This window comes from Micromesistius poutassou (genome assembly GCF_964030765.1).
Source record: "Micromesistius poutassou genome assembly, chromosome: 2".
Classification (NCBI taxonomy): domain Eukaryota; kingdom Metazoa; phylum Chordata; class Actinopteri; order Gadiformes; family Gadidae; genus Micromesistius; species Micromesistius poutassou.
The window spans coordinates 18,774,299-18,790,689 of NC_140272.1; the positions used below are offsets into that span (position 1 = coordinate 18,774,299).

Below are 16,391 nucleotides of genomic sequence, written 5' to 3' on the forward strand. Positions count from 1 at the left end.
GCAGCGTGGGGGGGGGGGGGGGGCAGCATGGGGGGGGGGGAGGGCAGCGTGGAGGATAGCTCAGTAGGGGGAGCTAACCAGGGAAGCCCTTCAGTGGGCCAACAACACTAGGAGGAGCAGAATAGTGTGAGACGGCATTCCTGCATGGATGTAAAGCCTGCAATCCGAGCTCCCGGAGACGAGGATGGGCACCACACACACACACACACACACACACACACACACACACACACACACACACACACACACACACACACACACACACACACACACACACACACACACACACACACACACACACACACACACACACACACACACACGCTCCGGCAGACAGCCCTCCCCCAGCACCCACAGGGTGAACTAGAACGGAGAGAAGGACCCGCCGTTGACGATCGCTCTTTGAAATTGAAATAAAGCTATTAAGTAATGAACAGGATGGATGGGAGACACATGTACCGATGACTACTACTACTACGGAGGAGGAGGAGGCCTTGAGGTCATTACACCCCCAATGAAGTTGTGTGCGTGCACACACACACGCACACACGTAGTCTACTGAAGTTCTGGACATCAAGTGCAATGAGGAAACAAGAGTGAAAATGACTTCCTGTTTTGCTTCAAAGAGCTGCCCCACCCCCCCGCACCGCCCCCCTCCACCCCCACCTCCTGAGTGCGACCGGTGCACTTGGAGCCACGGCCCCCCGGTGGCAGGGCTCCAATGGGCTGTCACGCCACCCAGGGTCGGGCAACAGTTTTCAGCTCAACAATCCCCATCCTGCGCGATGGGATGGGTGAGCACCAAGGTTTTAAGAAGCGGACGGCTTAACATTGACACGCACACACAACACCATGCCTGCTGGTGGTTGGTTGGTTGGTCGGACACACACACACACACACACACACACACACACACTTAATGGGTGAGACAGGGAATGCAGACACATAATGGGACTGGATGAGCAGGGTGGTGGTTGTGGAGAGGTGGGGGGGGAGGTGGAGATGAGGAGATGGTGGTGGTGGTGGTGAGGACATGTGCCAGGCATGTGTGTGCATGTCAGGACTTGGAATAAAAGTTTTAAAAAGTGCAGAGCGAGGTTCAAGATGGCCTCTGTTCCTTGGGCTGCTGCTGCTGCTGCAGTGCGCTGGGAGCTCTGAAGACACTGTCACACAAACACGGGCCTCTGCTTCCTGTCCACACTGAGGTTTTTTTGGTTTTGGCTCTTTGGATAATTCTTTGCTCCTCTCCCGCATCGGGATCGGGATCGCTCGGAAGAACCACTGATTGCTGAAGTGATCTGCTCAACGTTTAAACTGGGCTAAGCGGGACTATTTTTGGTGAATGTCAGTGTCTCTAACACGCAACGAGTTTGTTAAAAGAGCCGAGGTACACACCTGAACACAATAAAAAGAAAAAGAAGATAACATAAGGCCTGTAAAATAATAAACGAGACACTACTGAAGAGTGACGTTGATTCAATTATTTATCAAGTCAGTGTCCACTGGAGCCAAACCAAAATGTCTTTATGTTGAGGTCTGTTCCGACCTTCGGTCTGGATGCACCGATGTTAGCTGCGTCCCAGGTTCAGGCTTGTTTCAGGGGTAAGTGGAGCGGACCACTGAGGACATCCAGAACCAGACAGCCCCAGACCAGACATCCCCAGACCAGACAGCCCAAGATCTGGTCACGTCAAAAATGATATGAAATGACACTTTGATGGCAGCTTCCTGGATACTAAAACAATAGCAAAAACTGAACATTTTAGATAACGATTTGCATCCCAATTAAATTGACGTATGAACTTTATGATGAAAGACTTTGATTAGAGGGTATAACACTACCACTTGACTATGAATAAGACACAGAAAAGTGGTCACACACACACACACACACACACACACACACACACACACACACACACACACACACACACACACACACACACACACACACACACACACACACACACACACACACACACACACACACACACACACACACACACGTTGGGGGCTGAAAGAACGACGGAAGAGAAAATTAAGTTCAAACCAGAGGAACCCCCCCGCGACCATCCCCCCCCCCCCCCCCCCTATCAGCAAACCCTCCTCCACCCAGCCCCACAACAAAAACACACACGACACAACACGCACACGGTTCAAATGGCTGGCGTGCATCTGCCCCGTTTTGCTCACCCAAACTGCAGTGTGCAGAAAAACCCCAGGAAAATAAATGAAGGTGCAGACAAAGAGATGGCAGATTCCACGATGGGGGTGGGGGTGGGGGGGAGTGGTGGCAGGGGGGGGGGGGGGGGGAAGGGTTTGTGGGGGTGTGTGCCTTTTGCATCTCCCAATACCATTCATCATCAATATAGACAAAGAGTAGAAAGAAGGCAGGACAGACCCCGTGTGTGGACCAACAATACATTCGACTCCACACACACACACACACACACACACACACACACACACACACACACACACACACACACACACACACACACACACACACACACACACACACACACACACACACACACACACACACACACACACACACACACACACCATTACGATATCCCTTCTAAACCTCATCGTTCTGACAATAATCTTGATTTGTTGGGGCTACATATAGGTACGCGAGGACCAGAGAGAAACCCTATATTGTTTTCCCCCCCCCCCCAACAGTCTGTATTCTGCTATCGGAGACGGTGGTCACACCAAGGCTAATATTATGGAAATGAGTTCATTAATCACTGGCAAAAAAAAAAAAGGCTTTTATCTGGCAAGCCAGAGCACCCATCTCTGCTTAGCCTCCATGCTGCTGGGTCAGATAACTAACACACACAATCTGGATTGGACTCTGTAACACACACACACACACACACACACACACACACACACACACACACACACACACACACACACACACACACACACACACACACACACACACACACACACACACACACACACACACACACACACACACACCTTAAAAGAATAGGGCTGTCTTACAAAAAAGCAGAACGGTTGCTAGCGCCGCTGTACCTGTGACAGAAGAAAATCAATGCATTTAGACTGCAGCACTGCTGCCGCTTTCCTCTCCCCTTCTCGATCCCTCCCCCTCACCGAGCCTCCCTCCCTCCCTCCCTCTGTTCCACCCCCACCTCCCTCCCTCCCTCCCCTCTCTTCCCCTGCTCCACTCTCCCTCCGCCCGGGCTGGCTTGGTGGGGTAAACACAGGAAGAGAGCAGGCTCTGTTCCAACAGGCCAGAGCAGTGGCTGGGCGTTCCTGCCCAGCTCCTGCACCGGGGTCAAAAGTTTACCGTGGTTTTCATTTCACCTTTCCTTAGCCAATCGGCGCGCAGCGCAGCGCACCGCAGCACCTGAACTTTGACCCCCTGGGCAAAGAATTCCTCTCAAAAGAGGTTCTGATGCTGCCTCCAATCTCCTTGTCTCTCTCTTCTCCTGACTGATTCTTTTCTCCAGTTCTGTTTGTCGAACAGAACCTGGGTTAAGATTTCTGAAAGAAGGCATTGCACTCTTAACAGTTTCCTCCGATTGAAAACCGGGTTAACAATAACTTGGATCGGAAAATAAAACGAAGGGCAGTAACCTCTCTGAATGACTTTCAAATAAGTCATTAGAGCTCAAGCGTTTTCTGCAACAACAAAAAAAATAACAAGGGAAGAATACGTACGGAAAAACCTCAGTGGTCTCTCTAAACATTTTTTTCTTTCTCGCTCTCCCTCACAGACTTCCGGAGGGGCAGTGTGTGCCCTCCTCGCCACATGGGGATGGGGGTCCAGGCTAACACTATTAAAAGTGTGTTTAAATGACTTATGAGGACACGCTGGCTACAGGGGTCACCACCCAGTGTTGAACTGACAACACAGGGAAAGCGTGTGTGTGTGTGTGCGTGCTTTGGATTGGACTCTGTAACACACACACACACACACACACACACACACACACACACACACACACACACACACACACACACACACACACACACACACACACACACACACACACACACACACACACACACACACACACCATGTCTGGTCTTGCCTTAGTGGCACCGTATTCTGCTCCATCTGCTGGGTGTTTAAGCCTGCAAAGCTAATCAGGCTCTCTCCCTCTCTCTTATAAGCAAGGCACTGAGCAACAGGACAGTAGGTGGTGATAGCAGTTGTCCTCCATGCACTTCATGCTGGGGCCCTGAGCCGTAGTCGGCACGTTCCAGGATACGTTGATGTGAATATCGTGCTGGCTCAGGGCGTGCCAACACCAAAGTGGTTGCACTTGTTTAACGCAAACACCCTTGGCAGCTACATTTCAAACGTAGCTGTAAATTCTGGCACAAGGTATTTTCTGTGCTACAAAATGTTACAGATTAAAGCGCTGAATTCATTGTGACAGGTATTTGGGCCATTCTTCGCTGACAACTCGCACGTTAGGTTTATGGCACATAATAAGGAGTAGATCTAGTTTGTTCGATGTATTCAGACTATTACGGTTTTATGACAATTCAGGTCCGACTGCAATCAACTGGTTTGTGGAACTGAAAAATTCAGCAGACTTTGGCAGTGCACACTTCTACGTGTGACTCCTATAGACGGGCAATGCTTTAACCATCGGGCATCATTACAAACGCGTTACACCGCCTCCAAGAGAAGGTAAAATATCCTATGGCAAAAAAAGGAAAAGCAAAGGCTTATCCTGCGTCAGGCAAATCAGCCTGTAGTCAAACAGAACCATCGGGTTCAGTTTGACTACGATAACAGAGCAGTGCACCAAGAAGAGTGTTACAAGAAGAGCGTAACACAACACAGCACAGACGCAGTGACAAACATTTCAGTTCTGCTATTCAGGCGGAAATAAAAAAAAACAAAAACGAAAGCCTCCCTGGTTTCCCCGCAACGAACAAGGTGACCCATGCGTTGCTTTAACTACACGCTTCATAAACAACATCACAGTAAAGAGTCAAAATGCTAGAACGGTGACCGAACCGTTTTTTTTTTTTCCCACTTAATCCAGAAAAGGGGAGGGAGGGAAATAACATCCAACCCCAATTAGCAACAGAAAAGTGTTGGGGAGGGAGTTGGAAAGGGGGCATCTAAAGTAGGATGGGTTAACCGTTGCTGGCACAGCGTTGACATGAGGCCATTAAGCAGGTGTTTGAGCAGGGCCAGGGCCTCTCACATCGAGGTGGAACTCTGTGTCATTCAAGACTTTGACTTTCCTCTGGACTACAGGGGTGGAGGCAAAGGGAGGGGGGGGGGGGGGGGGGGGGGGACACGTCGGGCAGGAAAAAGGGGGTGGGCACTCGAGTGGGAGGAAGGAGAGGAAGGGCAGAATGAAAGCAAGGTGTCCGCGGAGGAGTTGAGAAGTTCATCCAGAACTTTAAAAACTTGCCACCGCGCCCACTGATTTCCCCCCACCACACCGCCGTCCTCTTCACCGGCTTTCCCCCCCCCTCTCTCTCTCTTTCTCCCCCTGCCTGGTGGACACAGAACCCGGGAGAGAGAGAGACACACACAAAGCGTGGCGAGAAAGAGACAAGAGACACACACACACAGACAGAAGGAAATAGCAACACAGAGAGAGAAACAGAAATAGAAAGAACGAGAGGGAGCGAAAGAGTGAGTGGGAAAGAGAGAGAGCATCTGGTAACATTTATCCACAAACTGAACTTTTTTCCACCCCCGAGTCTCCACCCCTAAAGAGACTTTAGAACGGAGGCCCTAAACAAAACAACAAACTTTGACTAGCGTTTTACTACGGTAAAATTTAAACTAGGTCTCGGTCACTCTCCCCCCTGTGATTGGTTCAGGTGAATCCTGTTTATGGGCATTCTTCAGCTGAGGGAGAGAAAGTTAAAGAGTTGGGGGTGGTGGGTGAAGTTAAAGAGGAAGGGCAGAGAAAGGGGGGGCAAAGCTCTTGGCACCCCCCCCCCCCCTCCCTAATAAACTTTTTCTTTCGTCCAATCAGCTGTGACTCCAGCGAGTGAACTGTTCCAAAGACTTGCTGGTTATAAACTTGAATTGGGTGCAATGATTGCTTCAGGCTGCCTGTTTGGCTTTTTAAGAAGTGTGCGTGGCTCACATATGGCTCAACTAGCCCAGCATTTGGCCTTTACCTCAGAGTTGAGGGAGAGGGTCAGAGAGAGAGAGAGAGAGAGAGGGGTTGTTGAATGAATGAGATGCAACTGAGATGTGGAGCTGGACTGCAATCTTGAACTGGTCACTATGGGCTTGTTTGCATAGCTTCCTTCCTTCGCAAGGAGAAGGAGAAGGAGAGGGAAAAAAAAAAAGTTTTAGCAACTCTGCTCATCACGTAATGTTTACTTGTCTGGGCAACGTTGCTTTGAATATTTCAGAAGGTGGAAACACAACGATCCGGTTTAAGAGACCTCTTTATTTAGCTGTGGAAGGCTGAAAAGTGAAACAACTTGTGTTCAACTGAACACACACGGGTCAAAATGGCTTGTGAACGAATAAAAAACGACAATTAATTACGAGAGCGGGCAGATTCTACTACATCCTGGCTTTGAGTCAAAACAGGCCTTATTATAAACCCCATGTGTAAGAAAACAACAAGAAAACCACAATTGTATTCACCACCAACACTCTGACTTGGTAGGAGCTCAGAAACACAGAGCCAAGCATGTAACAGCCAAGAGAGGTAGCCCCCTTGCTTGTTTGGCTGTGCCCTCACAACCACCTCCCCCCTCCTGTTGCAGAACAGAAAGGTACCATGGAGTCAAATTTCAATTAGGGAAACAATCGGCTTTAACTTTCAGGTTCCGTGCCTCCTGCAGCCTGGAGCTGGTGTGGTTGGTTCAAGCGCATGCCTGCGGGGTGATTGGACGTTTAACTTACAGCAAGAACTCGGGAGCTGCTACCGCCTTCTCTTGTTGTGCTGCGTCTGACAACACACCGAAGGAATGTAACCAACTCAGACAGCAGCGCTGCAAATATGTCGCTTTATAAAAAAAGGCAAGACAGGAGTGTGGGCAGGTATTTCAGAAACATGTGATACAACGCTGCCACTTGAAACAGCATCACACTTTCGGTGCTTGAGTATTTCAATAACAGCACAACTGTGTCCTTTTTGGTGATCCACTCGAGATGAAATAAAATCCCCATGCTTCGTCCTATTTACTACTGACTTGGGACAACTGTGTCAACGACAAACCTGCACAGAGTAGCCTCAACAGGCAATACCTAGATCACCTCTGATCTTCTCACAATTTGGTATGCTGAAAGAGTTTCTCCTCTCAAGTCCCACGAGAAAATGTGATAAGTTAATGAATTATTGAGAGCACATAGGGACTGGCAGACAAAGAGTGAAAGCTATGCACCCAAGTCACTTCTTCACCCCATCTGCCGTCAAAGAATTCCCCCAAAGATTGATTCATTGTTAATGCAGCCTGACGCGCCGTGTGAGGGAGAAAGAAAGAGAGATAAAGAGGACAGGGGGCACCATTTGCCACAAATATGAGCTGAACGCGTTCTTCGCACAGGTTCCCATAGTGGTCATCTCACCACCTACAAAAATACTGCATCCGTGGGATTTACTAATGGCATTCCGACATATAACCTACTCACAATAAAGACATCTGTACCCAGTTGAGGAATGTGCGGCGCTTGATGTATCCTAACTTCCCCAATAACACAGTTGACAGGGAGGATCACAAAAGCCAAGTTCATAATAAACGTTCAAGGGATCATCTGTATCATCACTCGGCGTGGACAATTGTGTCTACATGTTTCAGACATCACCACATAGGGACACCCGGTGGATAGGCAAGGCTGCACCGATGGAAAGCGAGATACAGCACACCTAGACAGCAACATGGGTTTCTGCCATGACTAACGTCATTATGACTGCCCATGAGCAAGCTCCGGAGGAATCCCCGTGCTGCTGGGAAAGGTGCAAACGCGAAGACTTCTTAACCATGGAAGCAGCAGGTCTATAGTATGACCCGGGGAGCAGTGCTGCTAAATACCCTGGCAAGCTTCAAATCTACTGTTAAACACGTCGATCTTTAACAGTATCCCAGTGTCTCTCAACAGTGCCTAAATATATATGTAGATGTAGGCTACTGGTAGCAGGCTGGTACCTTTAGCTCTAACGTGACATCATGTAACATGTTAGCCTATGTTACAACATGCACGTAACATGGTCCACCTCAGGCACAACATCTTAACAAATACCGATGTCCGAACATTAAAAAAAATAAACACTATGCTACAGGGTCCCGTGTGTTTTAGATCAAAACACAATCACCAGCCCGTGGCAAAGTGAGGAAAACGAGCCGTAGCGTTATACACATTGTGTACTGAAAACTTGACCATCGGAAGAACTACGTTGAGCCTATGGTGTCCTGCGAGAGTAATCCTCGACAAACCGAGAGTGCATTTCACTGGCTACAGTGTTGCAAAAGGTCGAGCCGTAAAAGTAAAAGAAGTTATTCGGCGAAATAAAACGAGGATATCTTGGATTGGTTACAAAGATTACCGTATTCTACCTGTTTACATACAAAGGAGTTCACACTAGTATCGACGTACATTCATCTCCCAGCGCCGAATCCGCGGTGTGATGCTCTGCTCGCTATCCAGTCGTAAACTTTGTATCACATTATTTAAAAAAAACACACTGCTACCGAAACAACCCAAAACTAAACGGGGGAGACAGGTAAGCGGAACGAGAAAGAAACCTCTGGTTAAGAGTTGAGAACACGGCGAACACACCACAACAGAGGGACGGTGCGACTGCTCGTTGTATCACGGTAAAACCCAGACTGCTTAGCAAAGGACTAACGCTGCAAACTGCTTCGCTAAGGGGCTAAGAGTAAACCATAGTGCGGTAAAAATCGCTCGGTTTCTCGGTACAATAGAGACACCTTAGTGGCTTAAATGGTTGAAAACTCACCGGCCTCTGTGATTTCATTGAGTAGACCAGTCTCTCTTTTTCGCGTCTATGAACTCTCCGCCATCTTCAGCAGGACTGTTTGTTTAAATGGAAAACACTCCCAAAGCGCAAGAAGCCAGCTTGTGGAGAAGCGAGGCGCCTTCTGGGTATCGTAGTTCCTCTTCCCCCGGCTCCCTGTTACGAGGAACGTCTCATTCTGAGACTAAACTACACAAACAGAAATACACGTAGGTGAGAAGAGCAGCAGTCAAGGATATTATTGGTGGGAGGCGAGGGGGGGAGAAGAGAGATTCTTAACGCATCAGTTTATTTATAGGCGCTCTCTATGCGACCATTCACATCACAAAAAGTAAGAAACGTAAAAAAGGATATTGGTAATTTGTGATAGCTGGATTAACAATTGAATAGGTACCATCATAATAGGTATAGGCTATGATATATGAACGACCTCGTGATAAATTGTGCAGTGGACTTAGTTTTTAAAGGCTTCATATAAATCATGTTTTCCATGTTCTGCATAGTAGGCTAACTATACCAACTTACTCTTACGCATTTGCGTCACATTGGCCTAGTCAAAAGTTAAGTGACTTGGTAATTTATTGCAGCAGTATCCATCAATTATGTCAGCTATTAAACATGCATCGTCTACTCCAACACAAGTGGGTCCCGTCCATATGTGTAGGCCTATTCAAAGACACGTTTAATTTGGTTTCAATATTCAACATCTGAAACTAGGTGTGTATAAGGGACTTGCACCGGCAAACTAATTGCCGGGTAGGCTACGACTAGCTGTATGGCCTCTGCATAACAGCTATGGAAGATGGAAGAAACTGTCTCCATGGTGATATGTAAGACACACTCGTGTAGAATTTCAACTGCTGGGGGGGGGGGGGCAACGTCGGGAGGGGGAGGGGAGGGGACGGGTTGGGGCGGAGAGGAGGCAGTGATAATTAGTCCTTCACTTGCGCTTTCCTTTCGGCACATAATTCCATAAACAATCACCGTTTTAAGGTCTATACAATGAAAATTGAGGTTTCCATTGAAAACCAAACTTTATTAAGCTTCCCGTGGAAAAAAGTTATCCTTTTCTTTTTGGATAAAAGTCTCAACAAAGTGAGAAGAGATTGGTGAAGTTCATTGCCTCCGTCATACAATTCCCAACATGTTGATTCAACTGTTTGAGTTTGCCATTGGCAAATTATAGGCTATAAATATTTACATTAGTAGTCCATGACATGTCACCAATGGCCTACTTCTAACTTGCAAATAAGCTATACAATATTGTGTACGCTATGCTGTTTGCTGGATATTTTATGGGTTGTGGTCTATAGCTATTATCCTTCGGCTCTACACCACACACGGTGCCCTTTTTACTGCATGCGATTTGTATGATTTTTTGTGAGTGTGTGTGAGAGAGAGAAAGAGAGGGGAGAGAGAGAGAGAGAGAGAGAGAGAGAGAGAGAGAGAGAGAGAGAGAGAGAGAGAGAGAGCAGGAGAGAGAGAGGGAGCAGGAGAGAGAAAGAGCCTCAATTACATTCCACAGAGACCTAAGCGGGGCCCATAGCCCTCTGTTTGTGCCCCTTCCCCCACAAAACACAGAAGACTGACCTCCCCCTCCCTGTCAGTGAGACACTTATCCCACCCCCATCCCCACTTAGCCTCTCCACGTTGAAAGGAGATAACAGTTTGAAAGGACAGGAGATAGCCCTATAATCATTAATGTATTCAGATGGGTTTACCTGCAAACAACTAACAGCGTGCCTCCCCATTGCTCCAAACAGCGGCCCTTCCCCCGCGACACGACCAAGATGACGCAAAACTACACACAACCACCAAGAGCAAACCGGGATAATTAAAACGAAAAACGGCTCAAGTTAGTCAACCCAATTACAGAAACAAGATCGGATGCCAGAACACAAAGCAGAAGGTTAGTTTATTAGATGCTATTAGGCTGGGTCAAAGTATTTGTTACACATTTCTAATACATAGCGAAATAAATACACTTAACAATAAGGTCAATAAATAGGTCCCATTAAAATAAATATTTCGACGTGCATAGATTGGGACACTAAGCATCGTTTACTATGTGATTTGTGCGCAGGCCTCTCATGGTAGGCCTACTGTTTGCTCTTGAGCTTCGGCTGACACGTTCGGCAATGAAAAAAAAAAAACGTAGTTGAAAAGCAGGGATCACATGGCAGGCAGCCCACATTTTATGGTAATTTGCAGGCAAAACGCAAACAAGCCCGACATTGCCATCTACAGCATGATTCCTGCATTTATATGGCGGGGTGGTCTTCGGTGTGTTTTCTCATGTTGCACACATCTATGGTGACCGAAAGACAATACTGGTCAACTGTTTAAAATGTGTTTTGTTCTTCAAACCGCGTCACGTCTAACTGAGGCAAACTTTACATGCAGGAGCCGAATCGTTTTCTCACCGTGCAATTTTAGAACGAGTCAAACTGGGTCGTCTTAACTATTGCCTTACGATTAAGGGCAATTCTATGTAGCCTACTTCAAACAAATGTGCCCCTTGTAAATTATATACCAAGGACTTTATAACTGCGCCTGCTTTTCTATACCAACGACACTAGAATAAAACCATCGAATATTTTTTTGGCATACCGTTTTATAATGCGGTCGTTATATAAAGCCGTAATTAATTCTACCCCCCTCTTGGCTTTAGCTAGTCCCTGTTGAAGATCTTGTATCAACTGCACTACTACTATGATGGCACAAGGGGTCGCTTCTTTACTGCAGCCTATAAAGGACTATTATAAGTAGGTTAATGTTATATTTCTAGATCACTCACCCCACAGGACAGTGTTCCTAATATAATCAACTAAAACAATGTTTATTTAATTCATGAACTATTTGTTCACTTCATTCAAGACTACATTCTTGCAGTGTCATGGTCTACTATATGTAGATATAAAAAAGACAGAGAGATAGACAAGGATCAGACTTTAACCTCTATTCAATGATGTTGTTGACAATAGGGTAAAAGGAAGTGGCTACTGAACATTCTGTTTCGGCTACTTCAAGCTTCAGAGTGGAAATCAATAAGACCAAAAAACAAAACATTACATGAATAACCATCTTGCTTCAGCTCTACAGCTAATAACCTTCAGATAAATCATAGCGAAGTATACAATGTAGGAAATAAGAGACCAGAATCTGTAGGTTATTAATTCAGGGCATGTATATATGAAGTCAGATGGATTGTGAAATTAGAAGATTAGAGGTTTAACTTATTGGCAATAACCTAACATATGATCCTGGCATGTTAACTATTTGTGCTGCTTTCTGGCTCTAAGTAAATACAGCCACTTGGAGCCTACTTGGCCTGGCCCTGTATTTGTATAACAGGTTTTTTTCTTACTTCCTGTCAGGGACAGTTTAACATTTGGGTGTGATCTAGTGAGACAAAGGTTTCCATGAGCGTGTAGGCCTCAGGCCTGTCCATATGCACACATGTTATACTTGTCCCTGTAGGAGAAAAGATGGGTTACATAACATAACCAGCTAAAGAATCCTTAACAGCTGTGGGATGTGTTCTCTGCAGCAAGTTAATTTGTGCGCTGGCTGTGGTGCTTTTATTGCTTTTTGATTCAGGCCCTGATCCTCTCGTTCCTCTCACAGCGCCCCAGACTGCCGACGTGCTAAACAATAGCGAGGCAGCCAGGAAGTGCAGTGGCCAATCAGCGGCCCCCTTACATTTCCCTCCGCGGCAGTGGCCACTCCTGGCGGGCCTTTTATGAGTGCAGTAGATCAGACAGCTCTGAGAATCGAGGCTGTGCTCTGAGCAGGGTGAGGGCTGACAAGGCTGTCCTCCATGTTTAAATAAGCATTGATACATCACACAGAGTTTGTTAGCCATGCATCCACAGAGGTAAGCATGATTTTCCTTATTTTACTACTCTGTTGACGTGGCACCAGCCAATGTGTGAGATCCATGTCCCTGAGTCATGCAGGTTCGTCTTGACATACAGGGGGGAGAGAGAGAGAGAGGGAGGCTCTCTGCCTGGCACCTCACGTACAGTGTGGTGTGTGTGAGCCCGGAAGAAGGAACAGAGCACACCAGTCATGAGACAAGATGACTTCCCGCGACACAGAGGAGGAGATTTAATGGATGATCATTATTGACCTGAGGGAAGACAGTTTCCTCTGGGGCACTTGGGTGGATAGGATTGCGGCGTGGGAAGCAAGAGGCAAGAGATCCAAATCCAAGGCTGCCTGACCTGGCCTCTCAAAATGGCAGGCCGTTGCTGAAGAGTTCTTCAGCAGCAGCAGCAGCAGCAGGAGAGGAGAGAATGGGGAGCTGGTGTTTGGTGGGGAGGGAAGCAGCGCTGCTATTAAGACATGGTTAAACTGACAACACAGCAAGAACTGGGGCTGGAGCATAGATAGGCGGTCAGATGTGTGGCTTCTTTTGGGAAAGAGACTTGCCCTTTTTTTTTTTTTTTTTTCCTCCCATGTTTTTTTCTGCATCACAGTTCTCACCGTCACGTCCCCTTTTTTTGACCACCATAAGAAAACCATGAGACCCGTATTGGGAAGGCATAGTCCTGGGAACCCCAGAGACTACTGATCCCTAAAGTCAAAGGAGGGTGCTTGTTTTCTAATCCTAGTCTATTGATTCCGGGGTTATAGAGAAGTTGAATGGGCCCAATGGTGTGCTCGGTGGGAGTTCTGTGTGCAGTAGCCATTTGAGCAAGCTTCCCCTTTCTGTCCCTCATGCTTGAAGAATTCTGGGTAATGGTATGCGAGAGGAGTGGAGGACGATAAGGAAAAATGAAGGAAATTGCAGTGCAGCCTTTCTCCCCCACAGTAGCAGGAGCACGAGCTGGGACCTTGGACTAGGTGAGGCTCGCACACGTGACACACGTCGACCGTGACATATCGACCAACCCCGTCCAGAAAGGCGACGTTGTTGTCATGAATCCCCGCTGCATGTCTTATTTGTGGATCCTGATTGGGCCATCGCCTGTTGACATAGAAACTATCTTAGCCTAGATCAGGGGACTGCTGGCCTGGATATAACGGCTGCCATTGAATTTTTGCCTCACCGTGGTCCGGCAACATCCTGTATTTATTTCAACCTGAAAATCTTTTCAGAGCCGGGGGGCTTTTTTGTGAATGGGGAGTTTTGGTAATGCCTCTAATCCTTTCATTCCCCGCCGGCGTGAGTACTTAGATCGACGTTCGTTTGTCACAGAGTCCTCATTATAGCTGGTCCTCATGGTTAAATTATTCAACGATGAACCAGCCTGCCCCAGGTTTCCTGGTGACCTTCATGGCCCTTGGTTGTCCTCCTGTCTGCACAGAACCTTGACAACCTTCTGGTTTGAATAAGGGTCGTGTTTACCGAAGAGGTTGCTTCAGTTTGGGCATTCACTTTGTGAGCTTTCTGGTTATATCATAAATATTACTGCAAACTACCAGTTATATGATATATTATGTTTGTATTAGTGACGTGCAGGCAAATGGGGGCTCCTGACTCTATATCCTGACATTGTGTGGATCAATCTAAAATAATTGTTACCCATGTTTACATGGACAAAATTTCCTGGGAAAAATAACTAGTGTCCAATACTCCTCCCAATCATTTTTTTGTAACAAAGAATTTGATACACAAAATGACACTTTGTGAGAGAGTTTGTGTGACACGGTCGTATCGAAGATATGGTTTGATGCAGTACAACAATCTCTGGTACATACATCTATCTCATGAGAGCATTGGGAAGTCAGTGGGAAAGGATTGTTGGCAGCCGCCCGCCTGTGTGTTTTGGACTAGTAAGGGCCTGTGACATTTTCCGTTCTGTCTCATTGTTAAGGCCATCGCTGCTGCTTTTCAGCAGGCTGGTCCTCTGGTGTATGTGGGCTGCCTACAGCAGTCTACTGAAGCGCACACATCTACTGCCTGTAGTGTGCACAGCAGGCAGAGAGAGAGAGAGAGAGAGAGGGAGGGAGGGAGGGAGGGAGAGAGAGAAAGAGAGACGGAGAGAGAAAGAGTCTTCAAAATGGACGCCTCACATACACATACACACGTACGCACACACCCACCCACACTGTCTCAGAGCACAGCCAGGGAGGGGAATCCGATCTGCACTGTGTCAAGGCTGTGGAACAGGATCCTCCATATTTGATAAAAGACCCAGCAGCCACCGTGGTCCATATGGGTTGTAGGGCAGCGAGGGACTTGGATATTTCAGGGTGGTTTTTAGCTGTTTGCCGAGGAGCAGTCCTCTCTGCATTGCAGCATTGTGGCTGAGGAGAGAGTGGGGAGCAGAGAGCTCTGTGTGGCACACTGAGCAACGTCGCCCAATCAGGTACCTCCGTGTGGTGCTCAAACCAATCGGCAGCTCAGAGCTGAGGTTAAAGATTGACAATCGCAGCAGAGAGCGGCGGGGAGAGAAGGCCCCTGTGGGAAACCAGGACCTGACGTTTGCCTCATTCTTCCAACGGCCTGAATAATCATAACCGCTTATAATACTGCTAGTGACAATAAGAGAGAACTAATGACACAGGCCGAAGAATCTGTGTGTGAGTAAAGATTTAAAAGGTAGGCTGTTATTTCCTACATTTAACTATGGATGCTGATGTCACTTGGGTGGGTGTGGAGATCGAAATTGAATTTGCCTATGATTCATTCAAGTGTGTATTTGAATTGTGTTTTTTCTTCCCTGGCGAAGGGACTCTGTTGATGTTGTTGTCATTTTGTCTAATTCTATTCTTACCCCGGCGTTAATCACGTGAGGATGTTGCTGAGGAAGATGCTTTGGCACATGCAGGACAGACAGCTCTATGGGTGAAGAGGAGGCCGTGGAAAAACAGTTCCCCGCTCTCCCTGTTTGTCTCCGCAGAGCTAATCTTCCACACGCCTATCATTTTCTCTCCTCAGTGATGGAGGGATGTGAGGAGGAGGAGGAGGAGGAGGAGGAGGGGAACGAAAGGCAGACAAACAAACAGAGTGAAGGCAGCGCAGTTTCGAATCCACTGCTCTTTTTTCCACCGTTGATGTGCATGCATGACATTCTCAATCTGCACATTCAAAACCTAGGGGGATCTGTTTTGACTTTCCCTCAGTTCCAAAGCCACACGTGGAAAGAGGAAGGAGCAGCAGGAGTCGGGGGGAAAAGGGCTTCAACAGTAACACTAGGGTACCTGGAAACCTAGGCGAGTTCATGTCGAGCTTATGCAGGGCAATTATTTGTGTGGAAGGTTTTCGCCAAACATTTCCTGGAACTGCACGTTGTGGCGATCCGGGCTCTGAACGTGTAACAGAATATGAGATATGGCCGCGGCTTGATCACATGACTATGAGGAGTCTCCTGTCGCTCTCTCCGTGGACGTAGTTTTTGTTTTTGCCTTTAATCGGCCACACACACGGTGAAACGGTGTATCAGTATCAGCCAGTTTCATTGGCACGACAAATGTGTTTGT

At 47.3% G+C, this 16,391-nt stretch overlaps 1 protein-coding gene across 1 annotated transcript in view; it reads right to left on the reverse strand.

Moving 5' to 3' along the window:
- Positions 1-9,012, reverse strand: part of ncoa3 (nuclear receptor coactivator 3) — a gene marked incomplete at its 3' end in the record, with an annotated part of 34,201 nt that extends 25,189 nt beyond the window's left edge. Inside the window, exon 1 of the mRNA XM_084463457.1 lies at positions 8,943-9,012. The remainder of the gene's footprint in view (positions 1-8,942) is intronic.
- Positions 9,013-16,391: the final 7,379 nt, after the last annotated feature.